Below are 14,944 nucleotides of genomic sequence, written 5' to 3'. Positions count from 1 at the left end.
AACATCATCCTCTCTCAGCAACATCCTTCGCTCGTGCTCTTTTCTTTCTTGAACTGTTCATCACTAAATGGATATGTTACTGTATAAATCTATGGTATATGGACATCTTGAACACTTTATAATTGGTCCTCTCATTTCAAGAATATAGTAACACTGCAAATATTCTGTTTAATAGATTGTTCATTATACAGGAATCTTTCCACTCCTTGATCAGGAAATCAGCAATTTGCTGAATCCTCATCCAGGCTCCTCAGTCTCAAAGAGAGAACTGATCTTGGTTATGCATGTATAAAGCTGTGAATGGCACAAACTGCACAGGGAATTTCTTCAATCCTCCCTCTGTGCAAGAATTAGTGGGTGTCAAAGCCACCTAGCCCATGGTAGGTTCAAAACAAATGCAAAGTATCATTAATTGTGATATGCTATGTAGCTGTGGAGCTGTTCATCACAGGACGTTATGATATACATGCATTCCAAAAATGACTGGACTAATTCATACAAGAAAAACATGTCAGTGACTATTAAATACAAAGATTGATTTCTGGCTCAGGAAGTCCTTGAGATAGTAATTCCTGAAAGCATTGCTGAAGCTTGGACTGCTCAGATCAAACCTTCACTTCTGGCAGGTCTGTTCTTACTCATTTGTGTGGTGCTGTAATCTGACTCTTGGGGCTTTACTGTGCAAATGCTGGGGAGACATTTTTCCCCGAATATCTGAGCAACTGAGGAAATGGAAGGTATCATCACAATGAGAAATAATCCAAATGGCTCAGGGGGGCTGAGGGGGAAGCAATGTGGGGACTGATAAATAAGGTATCACAAAATAGTTGAGATCAGAAGGGACCTCTGGAGGTCGTCTGGTCCACTCTCCCTGCTCAAGCAGGGCCACCTAGATCTGGTTGCCCAGGACCATGACTAGACTATTGCATGCGCCCAGGGAGGGAGATTCTACCACCACTCTGGGCAACATGTGCCAGTGCTCAGTCACCCTCACAGTGAAAAAGTGTTTCCTGATGTTCAAATTATGTCACCTGTGTTTCAGTTGTGCCCATTGCCTCTGGTCCTGTCACTGGGCTCCACTGAAGAGAGTCTGGCTCCATCCTCTTTGCACATTCCCTTCACCTCATTTTCTGAAAGCTGTTTTCCAGCAGGGCACCCCCTGGCATGCGCTGGTGCATGGGATTGTTCCTCCACAGCTGCAGGACTTCGCACTTCTAGTGGAACTTCATGCAGTTCCTGTCAGCCTGTTTCTCCAGCCTGTCAAGATCCCTCTGGGTGGCAGCACAACCCTCTGGCATATCAGCCACCCTTCCCAGTTTTGTGTCATCTGCAGACTTGCTGAGGGTACACTCTGCCCTACTACCTAGATCATTAATGAAGATGGTAAACAGGATTAGACCCAATATTTACCTCTGGGGTATGTTACTAGTTACTGGTTCCAGTTAGACTTTGTGCCACTGATCACCACCCTCTGGGCCCGGCCATTCAGCCAGTATTCAATCTACCTATTTGTCTGCTCATCCAGCCCATACTTCAAGAGCTTCCTTGTGAGGATCTTGTGAGACACTGTTGAAAACCTTAGTAAAGCCTAGGTAGTCTATATTCCACATGGGAATACAAATTCCCATGTCTGCCAGGCTAGTCATTTCATTATAGAAGGTTATCACGTTTGTCAAGCATAACTTGCCCCTGATGAATCTATACTGACTCTTCCTCATGATTGTCTTCTTGCATGTGCTAGGAGATGGTTTCCAGGATTAACTGCTCCATCACCTTCCAATGGAACAAGTTGAATCTGAATGGCCTGCAGTTCCTTGAGCTCTCCTTCTTGAAGATAGGAGTGACATTTTTTTTTTTTTCCTGTAGTCTTCAGGTGATTTTCCCAGTCACCACGGTTAGTCAAAAATTATAGAGAGCAGCCTTGAAGTGACATTGGCCAGATCCCTCAGCTTCATCATCCATCTCCAGGCAGAACTCCATGCACTCCAACTGCTCTGTCATGTAAAGGGCAACTCTCCTCCCTCGTCTTCCCAGCCTGTCCTTTCTAAAAAGCCTGTATCCCTCCATTGCAACAGTCCAGCCACAGGAGCCATCCCACCACATCTCTCTGATCCCAGTAAAATCGTAGCCCTGCAACTGCACACATCTATAACTCATCACATTTATTCACCCCATTGTGTGCGTTAGCACAGAAGCACTTCAGTGAGGCACCTTAGCATGTTGACTTACTAAATAGGATTTTTGGAATTTCTCTATGATGGTGCTTTGCAGGCATTTTCTTGCTTTACCAGCAAATGCCGGAGTTGGCCCCACTTAGGTCTCATATTGTTGACTTTTGCGATCCATTCCCTCCACATCACCCCACACCCTTTGCTTATTGACTTTGTCACTCCCCACTCTTGTACTCATCTGTAAGAGTGAGGAGATATTTGGAGCATAGCTGGTTAAACCTAAAACACCTTTTGGAACTAAAATGCCAATAATATCAACAATACCTATGCACTTGGGTAGGAGTGGGTGCAAAAGTGTATCAGTACAAAAGGTTGGTGTTTGTACTAGCAGTACAGAGGCTTCCATCTCTGACAAGCTGAAATGTGTTTGTGCTTGAATTCAGAATGGGCATTTCAGCTCTCATGGCCCTTTTCTGATCCTTGCTTCCTGGAGAATCAGTTTTATTTATAGAAAACTTTCAAAGTTGCTCCAAGTGAGGCTAATTTCCTGCCTGTGCAAGAATAGTATAAACAGTATGTGGTAGCTTTGTAGTTTGCTAATGGCTTCATGTGGACATGTTCTGCCTATTGTGCTTTCTCCAGAGCTAATAGCTGGTTAGGGATGACAGTCAGCTGAATGGATGCAATTCCTAATGCTTGTGCAAAACTAGAAACTTAGGGCTATCTCTGTTCAGTGATTATGTGGCTTTTGATGTCTTGACTAGTGACATCATTATATTACGATGGTAACTATGTGAGAATCTTGTTCCTGTGGACTTGTGGGTGTAAGGACAGTTTGACATCAAGCCTGTAAAGGACTGTCTCGGTTCATAAGCACATGAGGTTAGGTACAAAGCCGAGGCAGCTGTATGTGATTCAGGCAGATCTTGGACATAACTTTTAGGACAGGCAGCAATGATCTATCCAGTCTCATGGAGGAGGTATTAATTTTATGCATGTTGAAGAGACAGATCCCAGAGGGGCTGAAGTCTTGGGCAGTGATGTTTGGGCACTGCCTCTTACTGAAGACAGAATTTTAAAAGGGTTCCTTTTTTTCTGTCCTGCTTTCCTTGCACATACTGTATTCAACTGCATATCCCAGTCTCTACTTACATTTTGTTAACTCTCTGAATTCTTCCTTTCCAACCTAGAAAATACAAGTATTAGTGTTAGCATGTAACAAGTATTGTTATGAGGACTCCAAGACAAAATGGAAATAGCTAGCAGCTTGGTGACGTGACAGAGGGTATCAGTCTGGAAAAATAGAAAGACATAGTAAGTAAATAGTCAAGCACTAGTTCAAAGTTATTGAATGTTTTTGTCTACTGTACAAAATAAAAAGATGGTGTGAAGATATCCAGAATCCTAGCAATGATTGAACAGAATCTAATTAAATAACTTTTCAGCAAGTATGATTTGAAGGCTGGGAATGATTTGAAGTATGATTTGAAGGTGGGAATTGGAGCTGCTGTGTGTAGGGTAGACTGATGGACGTGATCCAATCAATGCTAAAATTCAGTAGCTACTTAATGCGGAATACAAAATGCTCCCGCAACCTTCATTTTTTTTTTTTTAATTCCTGCAGATGTAACAGCAATCAATTAAAAGTTATGGTGTTACAGAAATTGAACTAAGTGATACATGAAATTGTTGATGAGAAGCCAAGGTGGAACACCTACAAGGCTGTGTTGACTATCATGAAGCCTTTATGTTTTATGCTGCTCTTAAAGATATTTTAGGTCACTCATAGTCTTGTAGTACTCCTGTAAAACTGCTGTGGTGTTATATGATTTTAGACAGGTTTATGCTGCCATCTTTGTGCCATATTGCACACCAGATGTCAGGATAAAACTTGCTGTGATGATGCTGTGGAATCTAATAGGTTTTTAGGAGCTGAAAACATGCTCATTGGGTCAACCATTATCTAAGATGAAAGTCTCGAAACAGCTCTGTCTTGTGAGTTGAAGTGGGAAACAAGCAACACTGAATCACAGTCTAAGTAGTGTAAGATTATTGCTAGTGCTTGAAAGTAAGTGACATATGACAAGTTGTACTGGTGCTGAGCAGTTCAAGTTGCAGTGGATAGGTGTGATAATAATGCTAAGGCTGCTGTTGAAGTCAGTAAACAGCATCAAAAAAGCCAGTAGTCCAGCAGGTAGAGCACCTGGTTGTTAATAAATACATGGGTAGTCAACACAGAAGACTCATACAAATGGGCTAGATTTGTATGCGGGAAGTGTGGTACTGCCAGCTGCAGCGTGTTTGGTTTCAGAGGACAGTGCAATGACACTCTGGAAGGAAAGGTTGTTCTCTTCTGCTTGTCAACACACTTCAAGTGCAGCTCTGGACTTAGAGAGAGTATTAAAGAAAAAGTATTAACCTTTTTTCTAGGTTTTAATGCTAGAGTCCCTGTCTAAGCTCTTTAATCTCTGTTCCCTGCCAAAACCAAACTCAACACAGAAATCTGTTTGGACAGATGGAGGCGAAGACTGTCATTTTATAGTTTCATACTGTTGATATTCTGAGTGTTATCCTTTGACCTGCCTACAAACAGCTCACTTTATCTTTCCCATTCTTAAATTCCCCTGACTAAAATTCAGTTTTGTGTGACAGCTCTGAAACCATGAAGTGATTCTAATTCCTTTCCTCCAGCTGTTGCTCAGTGTCACAAGCATCCAATACATCTGAAATCTTTCCTTAGAGAAGCACCATTTCTCTGCTTCCTCAGCTCTGCTGTGTGCTACCACAGGTGACAGTTCAGCTGACAAAATAAAAATTTCTATCACCTATTGATGTGTCTTAGCCCCTTCCTGATCTCTGTGGTTGGCCATGTTCTTGCAGATGCTGCAAAACCAGATCTACAAGTGTGAAATAAGTAGGCTGTAAGAATTGTGGAGTGGATCCACCGACTCTGAAGTGTGCAAAGAAGGGCTTACTTGCCTTAGAGGGCTAAGTCCTCCTGGAGTTAGATATTTTTTTTTCAGAACTATTGGAACAGTATAGCTTGGAATAGTGTCTACTGAATGTAGTCAAGCTTGAATTTGTAGATGTTTGTCAAATTAACTACTTCAGGGACTTGTAGCAGAGGAGGAAGAGGATGTTGGCTTCATGCATGACAAGGTGGCAGATTAACAGCTTTATTTTTTCTCTTCTGGGGGAAATGTTGAGCTTGATCAAAATGCCTAAGCTGAGTGGTAGCAGGAACCACCATCTCTCTACAGCCTTACCCAGCCAAAGAAGAGGCAGATTAGAAAACAGAGATCACAGAGAACTGAGTGAGACATCCAAGTCACTCATGCACAAGAAGATTCCTTCTGTGTACTGAACAGAGATTCAGAAGAAAGGTAGTGGATGCTAAGATGAAGGTAGAATGCAGGAAAACTACATTGTTGTGGAAGAATGTTTAGTAACCATCAGGGAAAGAAAATGTTTGTCTTGTACTTTGAATGAATACACAGAAAATGATGCAGCCATGGTGGGTGCTGATGTTGGCATTTCATTGCACTTGTAAGCTTCTCTTATACTCAGAACAGGATGGGATGTCTTAGAACCCATCTTCTGAGGTAGAGGTGATTTGATCTGTGATGCAAATTAAAAAAAAGGGTACTACAACAGCTGGAGATGAGATTCTTTTTCAGAATTAGAGTTATTAGCTGGGCTGCCCTCTTCAAGCTGCATGGGCAGATGTCACTGTTACTGACCTCTCTGCCAGTTGTTCTATTGAGAGTACCCTCTGAAGGTCATGAGACTTGAGCTATGTATAGATGGAGCAGTGCCCAGATGTGTGGCTCTCTTCCATGCAGCAGTGGTAGCAAACGTGCCTGTTTAAAGTAAAGCAGTCTTTTTACATTACATACAGTTTGAAACACTTTGTATATTTATTAAAATATTGTCACAGACTCAGATGAAGACACACCTAGGTTCCAGGTATACATAAGAGACTGAGTTTCAAAGGTAATACCAAGGTAAGAAAATGAATAATGCTGCTCAAAAGCCAAATGAAGAATGGAGGACTTGTGACTGAAGCAACTGAGATATAGGCACACACCACTGAGTCCCACCACTTGCCTTTCTTTTAGTGTTGTTTGCCTTTTAACCAAGTATCAGAGGTGGTGCTGACTTCGGGCGTCATTCCTGGCTGGTGTTCTACTCAAGCACCAAAAGTTTGTGTGGGCTTCAGTTTACTGTTGGCCCTGAGCATTAATTTTTCAGCATAATCAAAAGAATCTTATTAAGATCATGGATCACTGTGTGAACACTGAGATGATCCATGACTTTGAGTCCTTTGTCACTTCAAGCTGCTCTCTGACAAAGTGACTACTGCCACTAGTGGAATGTCTCTAGGCGCTGAGTCTGCACAAGGTGTGACTTGTGTCACTCAGGCATCTGTTTCAGCTTTCTGATTTCAACTTGAGAATTATGAAGATTGAGTGTCATGATCTGTAGTAACTAGAATGTTTCCAGACTTACCTGTGTCTGCCTTTTGTGTCCTACAAAGGCAGGAGCCATCCTTGAGGCATCTGTATCTGTGACAGGAGCAGAAAAGTGGTGCACAGAGTGCATGTGTTGTGCTAAGAAAGTGTGAAGGTGAGAAGATGATGCCTGAGATCACAGGATGGATACTGAGCACTGGAAGTGCAGTGTGGACATGATAGAATAGATGTGGTCTGGATTGTGCTGTTTGGACTGCAAGAGGGAAACTTCTCCCCAGGGGAGATGTTTGTGGCCATATGGATGTAACCTAAGGTGACTGTAATGCAGGGTTTGGTATCAAACCACATACAGCTGAAATATGTACATCTAATGAGTTAAAGACATTATTAAAAGCCATGTGTAAACAAAGTCCATTTTAAACCAGATTTCTACAAAGTGTTGCCTTTTACCTCTGGTCAGCATAGTGTTCTTCCAAACTAAAAAAACTTTGTGTGTAATATATATACATCATTATATATCCACTCAGGCATGTGTTCCTAGCCTGGGGGGCCAACTCACCTATAGTCATTACTATTCTACTTCTGATGGCAACACAATGTAGGTGCATAGGATGAACAGTGTGAACGGATATCGTGGTAGATAAATACAAAAAATATCTACAAAGAGAGACCACAGTAACAAGCAGCATTAATAAAATTTGTTCTGTAGGAGGTCTTATTTCATCTCTAGTAATAAGCTTACATTTCGATTGTATGGATATACTTCATACTTTTTACATAAAACCTACGTTAACAAATCGGGTCAACTGGGCCTCCTTTAACAGCTATTAGGTGGTAATTAGTCTCTTTTGGGGAAAAATTAGAGCTTCTCCTAGTGCCTTTGGATTAATGCTGTGGAGGAGCTGTACCAATTACGCTCAAAACATCTTGCAATTTTCACAGAAATAAAAAGTAATTAACAGCTTGCCATAGTGTTCTCATTATCTAAGTTCAGGACTCTTTCAGGGCTGGGATTTTAATTGGAAAATGATTGGAAAGCTTTCCCTTAAGAACTATTAATTTTTTTCTTTTTATCTCTCTCTTACGTAAACAGATTTTATAGTATTTGTTTGTGATCCCACTGCTGGGGAAAACAGTTACATCTTTGCTTTATTAGAATCAAAGAAAGACAGCTAGGAGAGCTGCAAAAACCTGTATATTTTAATGATTTAACTGTTTAAAATTACCCATCAACATGTGTAATTACTTTGTTTATCTTATATTTTCAAAACAAATGTATACTATTAAGGGTACTAGCCAAGTACATCTAGATAGAGCCTAAGCTTCGTATGCCATTTAATCAAAATGAAAGAGAATTCTTCTAACCTACCTTATTTTATGTTAGTTTTTCTTTCTGGACTCTTAATTTCTTTGTAAAGCAAAATTTTACTGAAGATTTACAAATGCTAAGTAATACTTTTGTAATAGCATAACATTAATATTTACCAAAATCTTTATAAACACAAATATATTAAAATTTTAGGTGACAAAGTTGAAGCATGATTGGCATGTTCAGTGTGGGAAGTTCTACTTATTCCTTGTGAACTAGGGGACAGGCCATTACTGACTTTGCTCATGTTAACATTGCTTTTGGTTTGATGCAAAGTCATGTTTTGGTGAAGTAACATTGTGGGTTTAAAGCTGGTGGAAATCTTGACATTTGTCAGCTGAACTCTTCTTGAGCTTGATAAAAAAAACGGTCATTGCCTTAAGTGCTTTGGGTGACAGTGTGCTAGAACTATCCAACTTTGGGAAACTGGGATGTTTTGGCAATAGAAGTCGGCTGAAAGAAGAGAAAAAACGCAGAAAAGATTTAGTTTCTTGGAAGTGTTGACTATGGTTTTATCTCCTTGTAGGTGCAAATTGGGAATGTCCAGGTAATCAGATGTATCACTCAAACATTTTCACTGTGAATTCATCATCCGGAGCCACACTTCTCTGCTTTCCTGTGTTCTTGTGAGAGCAGTTTTAAAAAGCACACAGTAATTTAATCGTTGAGATAGCAGAGGATCCAGGGCTCTTGACAAGCCAGTGAACTCATTCGGACAATAGCAGATCACACTAATGAGTGGGGCACCAGCCGCCAAGTGCTGCAGCACCTGGTGCTGGAGGTGTGCACGGGATGGAGATTGCCTTTCATCAGATTTCAGCTCCTTATAAAATTAGTCTCACAGATCACTTGCATGGTTTGTGCACTGCAAGGACTGTGCTTATGGCACCAAAACAGGCAACATGTTTTCAGAGCCCGTTACCTTTCTTGTTGCTGAGGAAGCACTGCACCGACCTAGAAACATTTTAGGTTGCTATGATAAAACATTGCTTACCTAGGGGGATAAAGAATGGGAATTTGAGCCTTAACCTTTGAATGACATCTCTCTTTTTTCTGCTCCCCCCACCAAGAGTCATTGAGTCACTCACAGCCTTTGGAAGGAGCCCAAAGTTGCCCAGGATTACACAATCCTGGAAATAAAAATGCAGTGAGGAGCAGCAGCATCTACTTTGCAAGTTACTGCAGGGATAGCATCTTAAAAGTGTTTTTCTCTAAGATGTAAGGCCAGGTACATCAGAGTAGGATTCCTTTATTTGCCAAACTAACCTGTAATGAAACAACAGATTTAGCACAAATAGAAGAGTTGACTGATAGGCAAGTGGTTTTGTTTCTTAAACTGACTTCACCAGGACAGTGAAGAAAACATAAGAAAAGATTCTTCATAATATTTTGATTTACAGTGTCTTCAGCTGTCATTAATTTTTCTGAGGAGGAGTAAGAGGAAAATAGTTTGGGAAAATAGTTCTGCATTTTTTAGCTTTTGTTTAAAAAAGAAGAAACTGAAAGCAGAAGTTCTTCTGAACTGTTGCACTTGTTGCAAAGATTGACATGTGAATGATACTGATGAATGGGTTGAACCCCACTGAATACAGATAGCTGGGGACTCCCACCCAGACACACTTCCAAGGTGCATGTGGGGTGTTTCAGTGTTGGGATGGTTAAATTAACACTAGTTCTGCCACCTGGCTATACTGGGTGTTGCAGGATGTATTGTGAGCTTCCTCTGTACTGTCCCGTCAGTGGAAGGAAGCTCTCAGTTTGTAACTGAAGCTCTTCAATCTCATTCAATGAGCAGCAGACAGGTCAAGTCCTGGTACACATCTACACAATTTGTACCAACACAAAAACTAAGAGAATTCCAGGTGATATTTAAGGAACCACAGATTAAAAATTGAATTTGCCTTTTGCCAGTTGTGAGACTACCTGTTAGCCAAGCCTTATTTGTCCTATTAGGGTTAAAAGGCAGATTTTAATGTGACGCAGAGCACAGAAAGTGTACTGCCTGAGCAATGAGCTGAGGAAAGCATCTTTATCATTACCAATTGCACTATTTGCATAGAAGATACAGTTCCATTTGGGTGAGTAAACAGAGATATTTCTGAACTGACTTGGACATAATTTTTGTAAGATGGCATTTGGCTTGCAATAGTCTTATCTCCATCAACAATCGCAGCTGAAATTTGAACCATAAATCTCAGACATTGGATTTCTGTATCTGTTGAATCTGAAGCTGTCACCATTCTAAATATTGTTATAGCCTTTTTGTTTGAATTGTGGTTGAATTCTGACCATTTTAAAAGCAACCGCTTCCAAATAGATATAATTACAAGATTCCTAAATTGGGCTGCTTGAATTGCTCCTGTTTGCATTTTTTCAGGGCTTTTTCTGTTTCCTTGGAAGTTCAAGATTTCTGACTATTGCAACCTGAAATGTTTCCAGTGAATCTTTTCTCAGGTGTCACTTTTGATTAAGTAAATGGAAATAAATTAAAAAATCGACCTTCTGTTGGGAAAGATTCCAGTACTTGTGGACACATTACATATATTATGTTTAGAACAATGGGTTAAGTATTAAAAGGAAAGCTGTACTTTTCTATTTGAGGTGTTTTTCTATCAATTTAAGGTCTGGTTCAGGGATATTAAAAATATATGTACGGATGGATTTTTAGTTGCATACCATACAATATGAAACTTGTTCTTTTGCAATGGGACTTGCTGGACAAGGAACAGCAAGGTGCTTATGATGCATTAACACAAAACATTCTGAAATACGGTATTTCTTTCAGATAATTTTTCGATTGCATGATTTAACTAATAGCCTCTTGGATCCTATGTAACTACTATTCTTGTCAGATCAAATTCAAATCAGTAATAGTCACACTGGTTTTTGGTTGTTGCTGTTAGGTTCAAGTGTTATCAACAAATTGTAAATCTGCTAAATGAATCATACTGTCAGAGCTTGGAGTGTGGCAGTTGTTATTCCTCACATTTAGGTTAATTGCACACAATTACTTTTGCTGATGTACAGGTTATCTTGAACAATCAAATTAGATATTCAGTATTGATATTGTCATCCACTTGTAGCAGACAGAAAGCTACCCATTTTATCATCTCATTCTATTATTACAGAATATTTTTACTGGACGCGCAAGAGGAAATATTAAAAGTGTATTGAAAGCATTGAAATTTAGGTTCTAGTTCATTCCTTTCTTTCTTCCTCCTGTTTCCTTTCCTACACAGACAGTTCCTGGTATATGTTTTGATAAGACTTGTACAGTTTTTCTCAAACCCCTGTGATTTACAGCCATGCAAGCATCTCTCTTGTGGTCTTTTCTTCCATCTTAACAGGCAGCATAGAGCCCTTATTTTCTTGGTGAATTGCATCCGTTCTGTAATAGATGGGGAACTGGTAGAAAAATGGCTGGAGTAGTTATGAAGGTAAGAAAAAACCAAAACAGATGAGTTATTCTACTATGACCAGTATTTCAAGTTCCATATTATTTTCTTTTGGCTTTACATTGCTTTGCTGCTTTCAGTGTTCCTAAACCATTGCATTGAGAGGCACAAATTCACAAAACCAAAGTGTGACCTTATACCTGTCTCCATTAATGTGCAGCATAGACCTGGCTTTAGACCTGTCTCTATTAGTGTGTGGCATAACTTTTTCATATATTTTCTTTGCAACTTCTGCTGTTAAACTTATTTCTTAATAGCATTCTTTGGAGGCTTAAAATTCAAGTAATCTAAACCAACTGTCAGTGGCAGAAGAAAATGCATTAAACAACAACAGGTGAAAATCGGAGAGCCATTTTACGCTAAATGTTACCTACATCAGTTGGTATACCAGAAGTGTGAAACCTGGTTCTGAATCATCTTGCAGTCTTGATTAGAAAATGATTTTTTTTTTCTTTTCCTCGTGTACTAATCTGTTCTGGAGTGAGATGGAAAAGACTTGTGCTACACACATAATTCCTATGCATTTAAACTAACTCAGGCTGTGACTGTGCATTAAAAAGTAGGCAATGAAAAGATTCTGTTTTCTTTGGTTTGCCATTCTAACTTAAACTTCTGAAAAGGTTACTGCTAGCTTTTAAAAAAATGTTTTGCTTTCTTGCATGACCATTTATGCAGCTTTAAATCCTTAGTTCATGTCTGTTACTCTTCAATGCCATGTGATTAAAATAGAGCCTTGAGTCTTTCTCAAAGCCAGTTCCTAATGTCTGACAAATACCATAGTAGTGCGTAAATAGAAAATTATTAGATTAACAGAACATTAGTTCCAAGAAACCTTGTGAAAGATGATTGAGAAGCACACTGTTTGTCACACTAAGCATTGTTCTGTCAGGACTTATGTCCACCTCTTGGTTCGTGTACGATGAAATTCTCCTAATGTTCTGTCCAGACAAGCCTGTTGTAGAATTAACCTTTGCTTCTGACACTGAGTTTAAATGGAAAACTAACAGACTACTTGAGTAGATATCATGTTTAATCTCCATAGTTCCAAGTCACTCTGATAGTGACTAAACACACTTTCTTTCAGGACTGATCATTAACAGTCACTCCAAAGTTGGGTTTGCAGATGTGGCCACCGTAACAATAGTAGAAAACAACTTCTTCAGTAATAACCAACAGTACAGGCAACTTGGGTGGGCTTCCTGGGCAGTTTGAAATAAATAACAACATTGGATTAAGGATCTGTGTTCTGTTTCTTTACATTTTATTTCAGAGATTAGCTTTCCTTTATTACCTTTTATATCACATGTGCTTTATGAGATTTATAAAAATTAGTGTTTTGTAAACATTACCAGAGAGTGAAATATAAATTCAGTTCAATATAGAATGTATTTATAATACATTATAATGTTTATAAATATATTTCTGCGACTCTAAATTAAGTTAAAAAGCCAGTCAAGTTTTGGGGCTCAAAGGAGATGCATCAGAGCATGAGCTGTCCTTACAAACTTGCAAATATTGTTGCATTAGGCTGAGCTAATCTCTGCTGAGGTAAATGAACACTAGACTTGGAATACTTAAAAGTAGCTTCTGGCCGTAGACTATGGTTCAGCCAGGGAGAAATCAAGGTGGGAGAGGGCTATGGAAAAGCATCATGACAGGATCGGATGGAAAGGAAAAGGCAGAATAGTTGCTGTAGTAGTTCGGACAGTGTACTTATTTGGGGTTGACAGGCCTTGGACCTGAAAAAGGAGAAACAACTACTAAAAATTAGGAGTCAGAGAAAGAAATTTAAAAGAACCAAGAATAAAACCAAAGCAAACCTTGCTGGATGATGAAAGGACTCATGGAAGAATGTAAGTTTCATCTTGTTTTTAAGTTAAGTCTTTGCTGAAGGCCCAAAAGGAGGTAGACTTGGTTGAAGGACCGTGTCAGCCATGCACTTATGCTTAAACAAAAGAGGTCAAAGAGAAACTGATGCAGCAAACTGAGGTGGGGAGCTGGCAATGCCAGGTAGTATATTTGGGGTGATGTTGCTACAGAATATTTCACAGTGGGATTAACATATATTTTTATTACTGATTTTTTTTTTTTTTTCTTGAGCAGAGTAGGCAAGCCTGGATGTCAGTTTAGTCTGTTTTTCTTGTTTTACAGATTAACTTCCTTCATGTAGTAATTTCAAAAACTGTTGAGTTCAAGAAAGCCACAAGCAATTATTTGAGGACTTGCTGTTTGCCCTAATGCAGTATTTTATTGGGTACTAAAAAAACCAAAAAGTAGTGTCTTGCAAAACAACCCTGAATACAAGTGTGGTTGTCGTACTGTGTACATTGCTGGTCCCTGGTTGGCAAGCAAGGTCAGTGTTGTAAGCATTGTGGTAGTGTTCACATTATACCCTGGAAGACATAAGACTACAGAAAGAGCCAAAGTGCACAGGGAAAAGCTATATCTCTATTAATTTATGTACTTATTTTGTTATCTTTATCTGAAGCAATTAAAAGAAAATTGAAGCTGGGCCCAATTATCTGACTATACCACTGAGCATCATGCTTTATTCTGTTTCAAAGTATGACCACTTAGAGACTCATGCTTTAGTGCCCTCTCCAGCACCCTGCACAAGTCAAATACGTAATTATCCCCCTAATCCTGCTCTTTGAGCTTGTACCCCAGGCATTTCGGTAATTTTCTTTGTGGAGTCCCTGAAGAAGATGGCTGCTAGGAGCATATTCCTCTTCCACCAGTTATGAATATCTCAGTTTGTTCCTCAAGGTCTGCACCAGCAAAGGCTTTGCCTGTTTAGTAGATGCTGCTGTAGGAATTAGTTGAAGTGTAGTGGAAATCTCATGGAAATCTCATTGGGTTTCAAAGAATCTGAGAAATGGCCTGGGGGGTCAGAGCAGTCTCTGCTGGTGGCAATCCAAAATGCTGCTTAGGGAGAACACACAAATCTAGCTGCTTTCTGCCATCCATTCCGCTTGTACTCCTCGAATACCCACATTCATTGTGTGAGGGATGTTAGAGGGCTAAGTCTTGGTCTCCTTCAATATCTTTGTATGGACCTGTTGTCCATCAATTGGTACAATACCCACTCGAACCTTTTGCCTTCCTCTTATGGCAACAGATTCCATAAATTCACTACAACCCATGAAAAAAAACAGTTTATACATTTTAAGCTGATCCCCTGCTATTTTCAGTGAGTTACCTATAGTTCTGTTTTTTGAAGGATTTGGTGGATAAGCTGCACATTTAACTTTTTCTCCCCCTTCATGATTTTGTAAGCTTTGCTTGCATGCTCCCTCAGCATTTTTAGTTCTCCATGCAAGGCAGCTGATCTCTCCCTTTCATCATTCTAGTTGCCCTTCAGTGTTCCTTCCCTATCTCTGCTCTTTCGTGGGGCTGCAAATAGCGCTTAAGATAAGAGCTCAGCAAGGTTTTGCACAGAGGCAGAACGGTGCCCTGTGTCTTGCTTTACTGCCCTTC

At 39.8% G+C, this 14,944-nt stretch overlaps 1 protein-coding gene across 4 annotated transcripts in view; it reads left to right on the top strand.

Moving 5' to 3' along the window:
* Nucleotides 1-14,944, top strand: part of SLC2A13 (solute carrier family 2 member 13) — a 211,849-nt gene that overhangs the window by 26,629 nt on the left and 170,276 nt on the right. Inside the window, exon 1 of one of the 4 annotated variants that reach the window (XM_065049020.1) lies at nt 11,359-11,449. The exons of the other annotated variants lie outside the window; for them this stretch is intronic. The gene's annotated coding sequence lies outside the window, so the exon portion shown is untranslated. Of the gene's footprint in view, nt 1-11,358; nt 11,450-14,944 lie in introns of those variants that run through there. 4 annotated transcript variants of the gene reach the window in all.

This window comes from Columba livia, chromosome 1 (assembly GCF_036013475.1).
Source record: "Columba livia isolate bColLiv1 breed racing homer chromosome 1, bColLiv1.pat.W.v2, whole genome shotgun sequence".
NCBI lineage: Eukaryota > Metazoa > Chordata > Aves > Columbiformes > Columbidae > Columba > Columba livia.
Note: the sequence above shows the minus strand (reverse complement) of the source record. Positions and strands in the feature narration are given on the sequence as shown.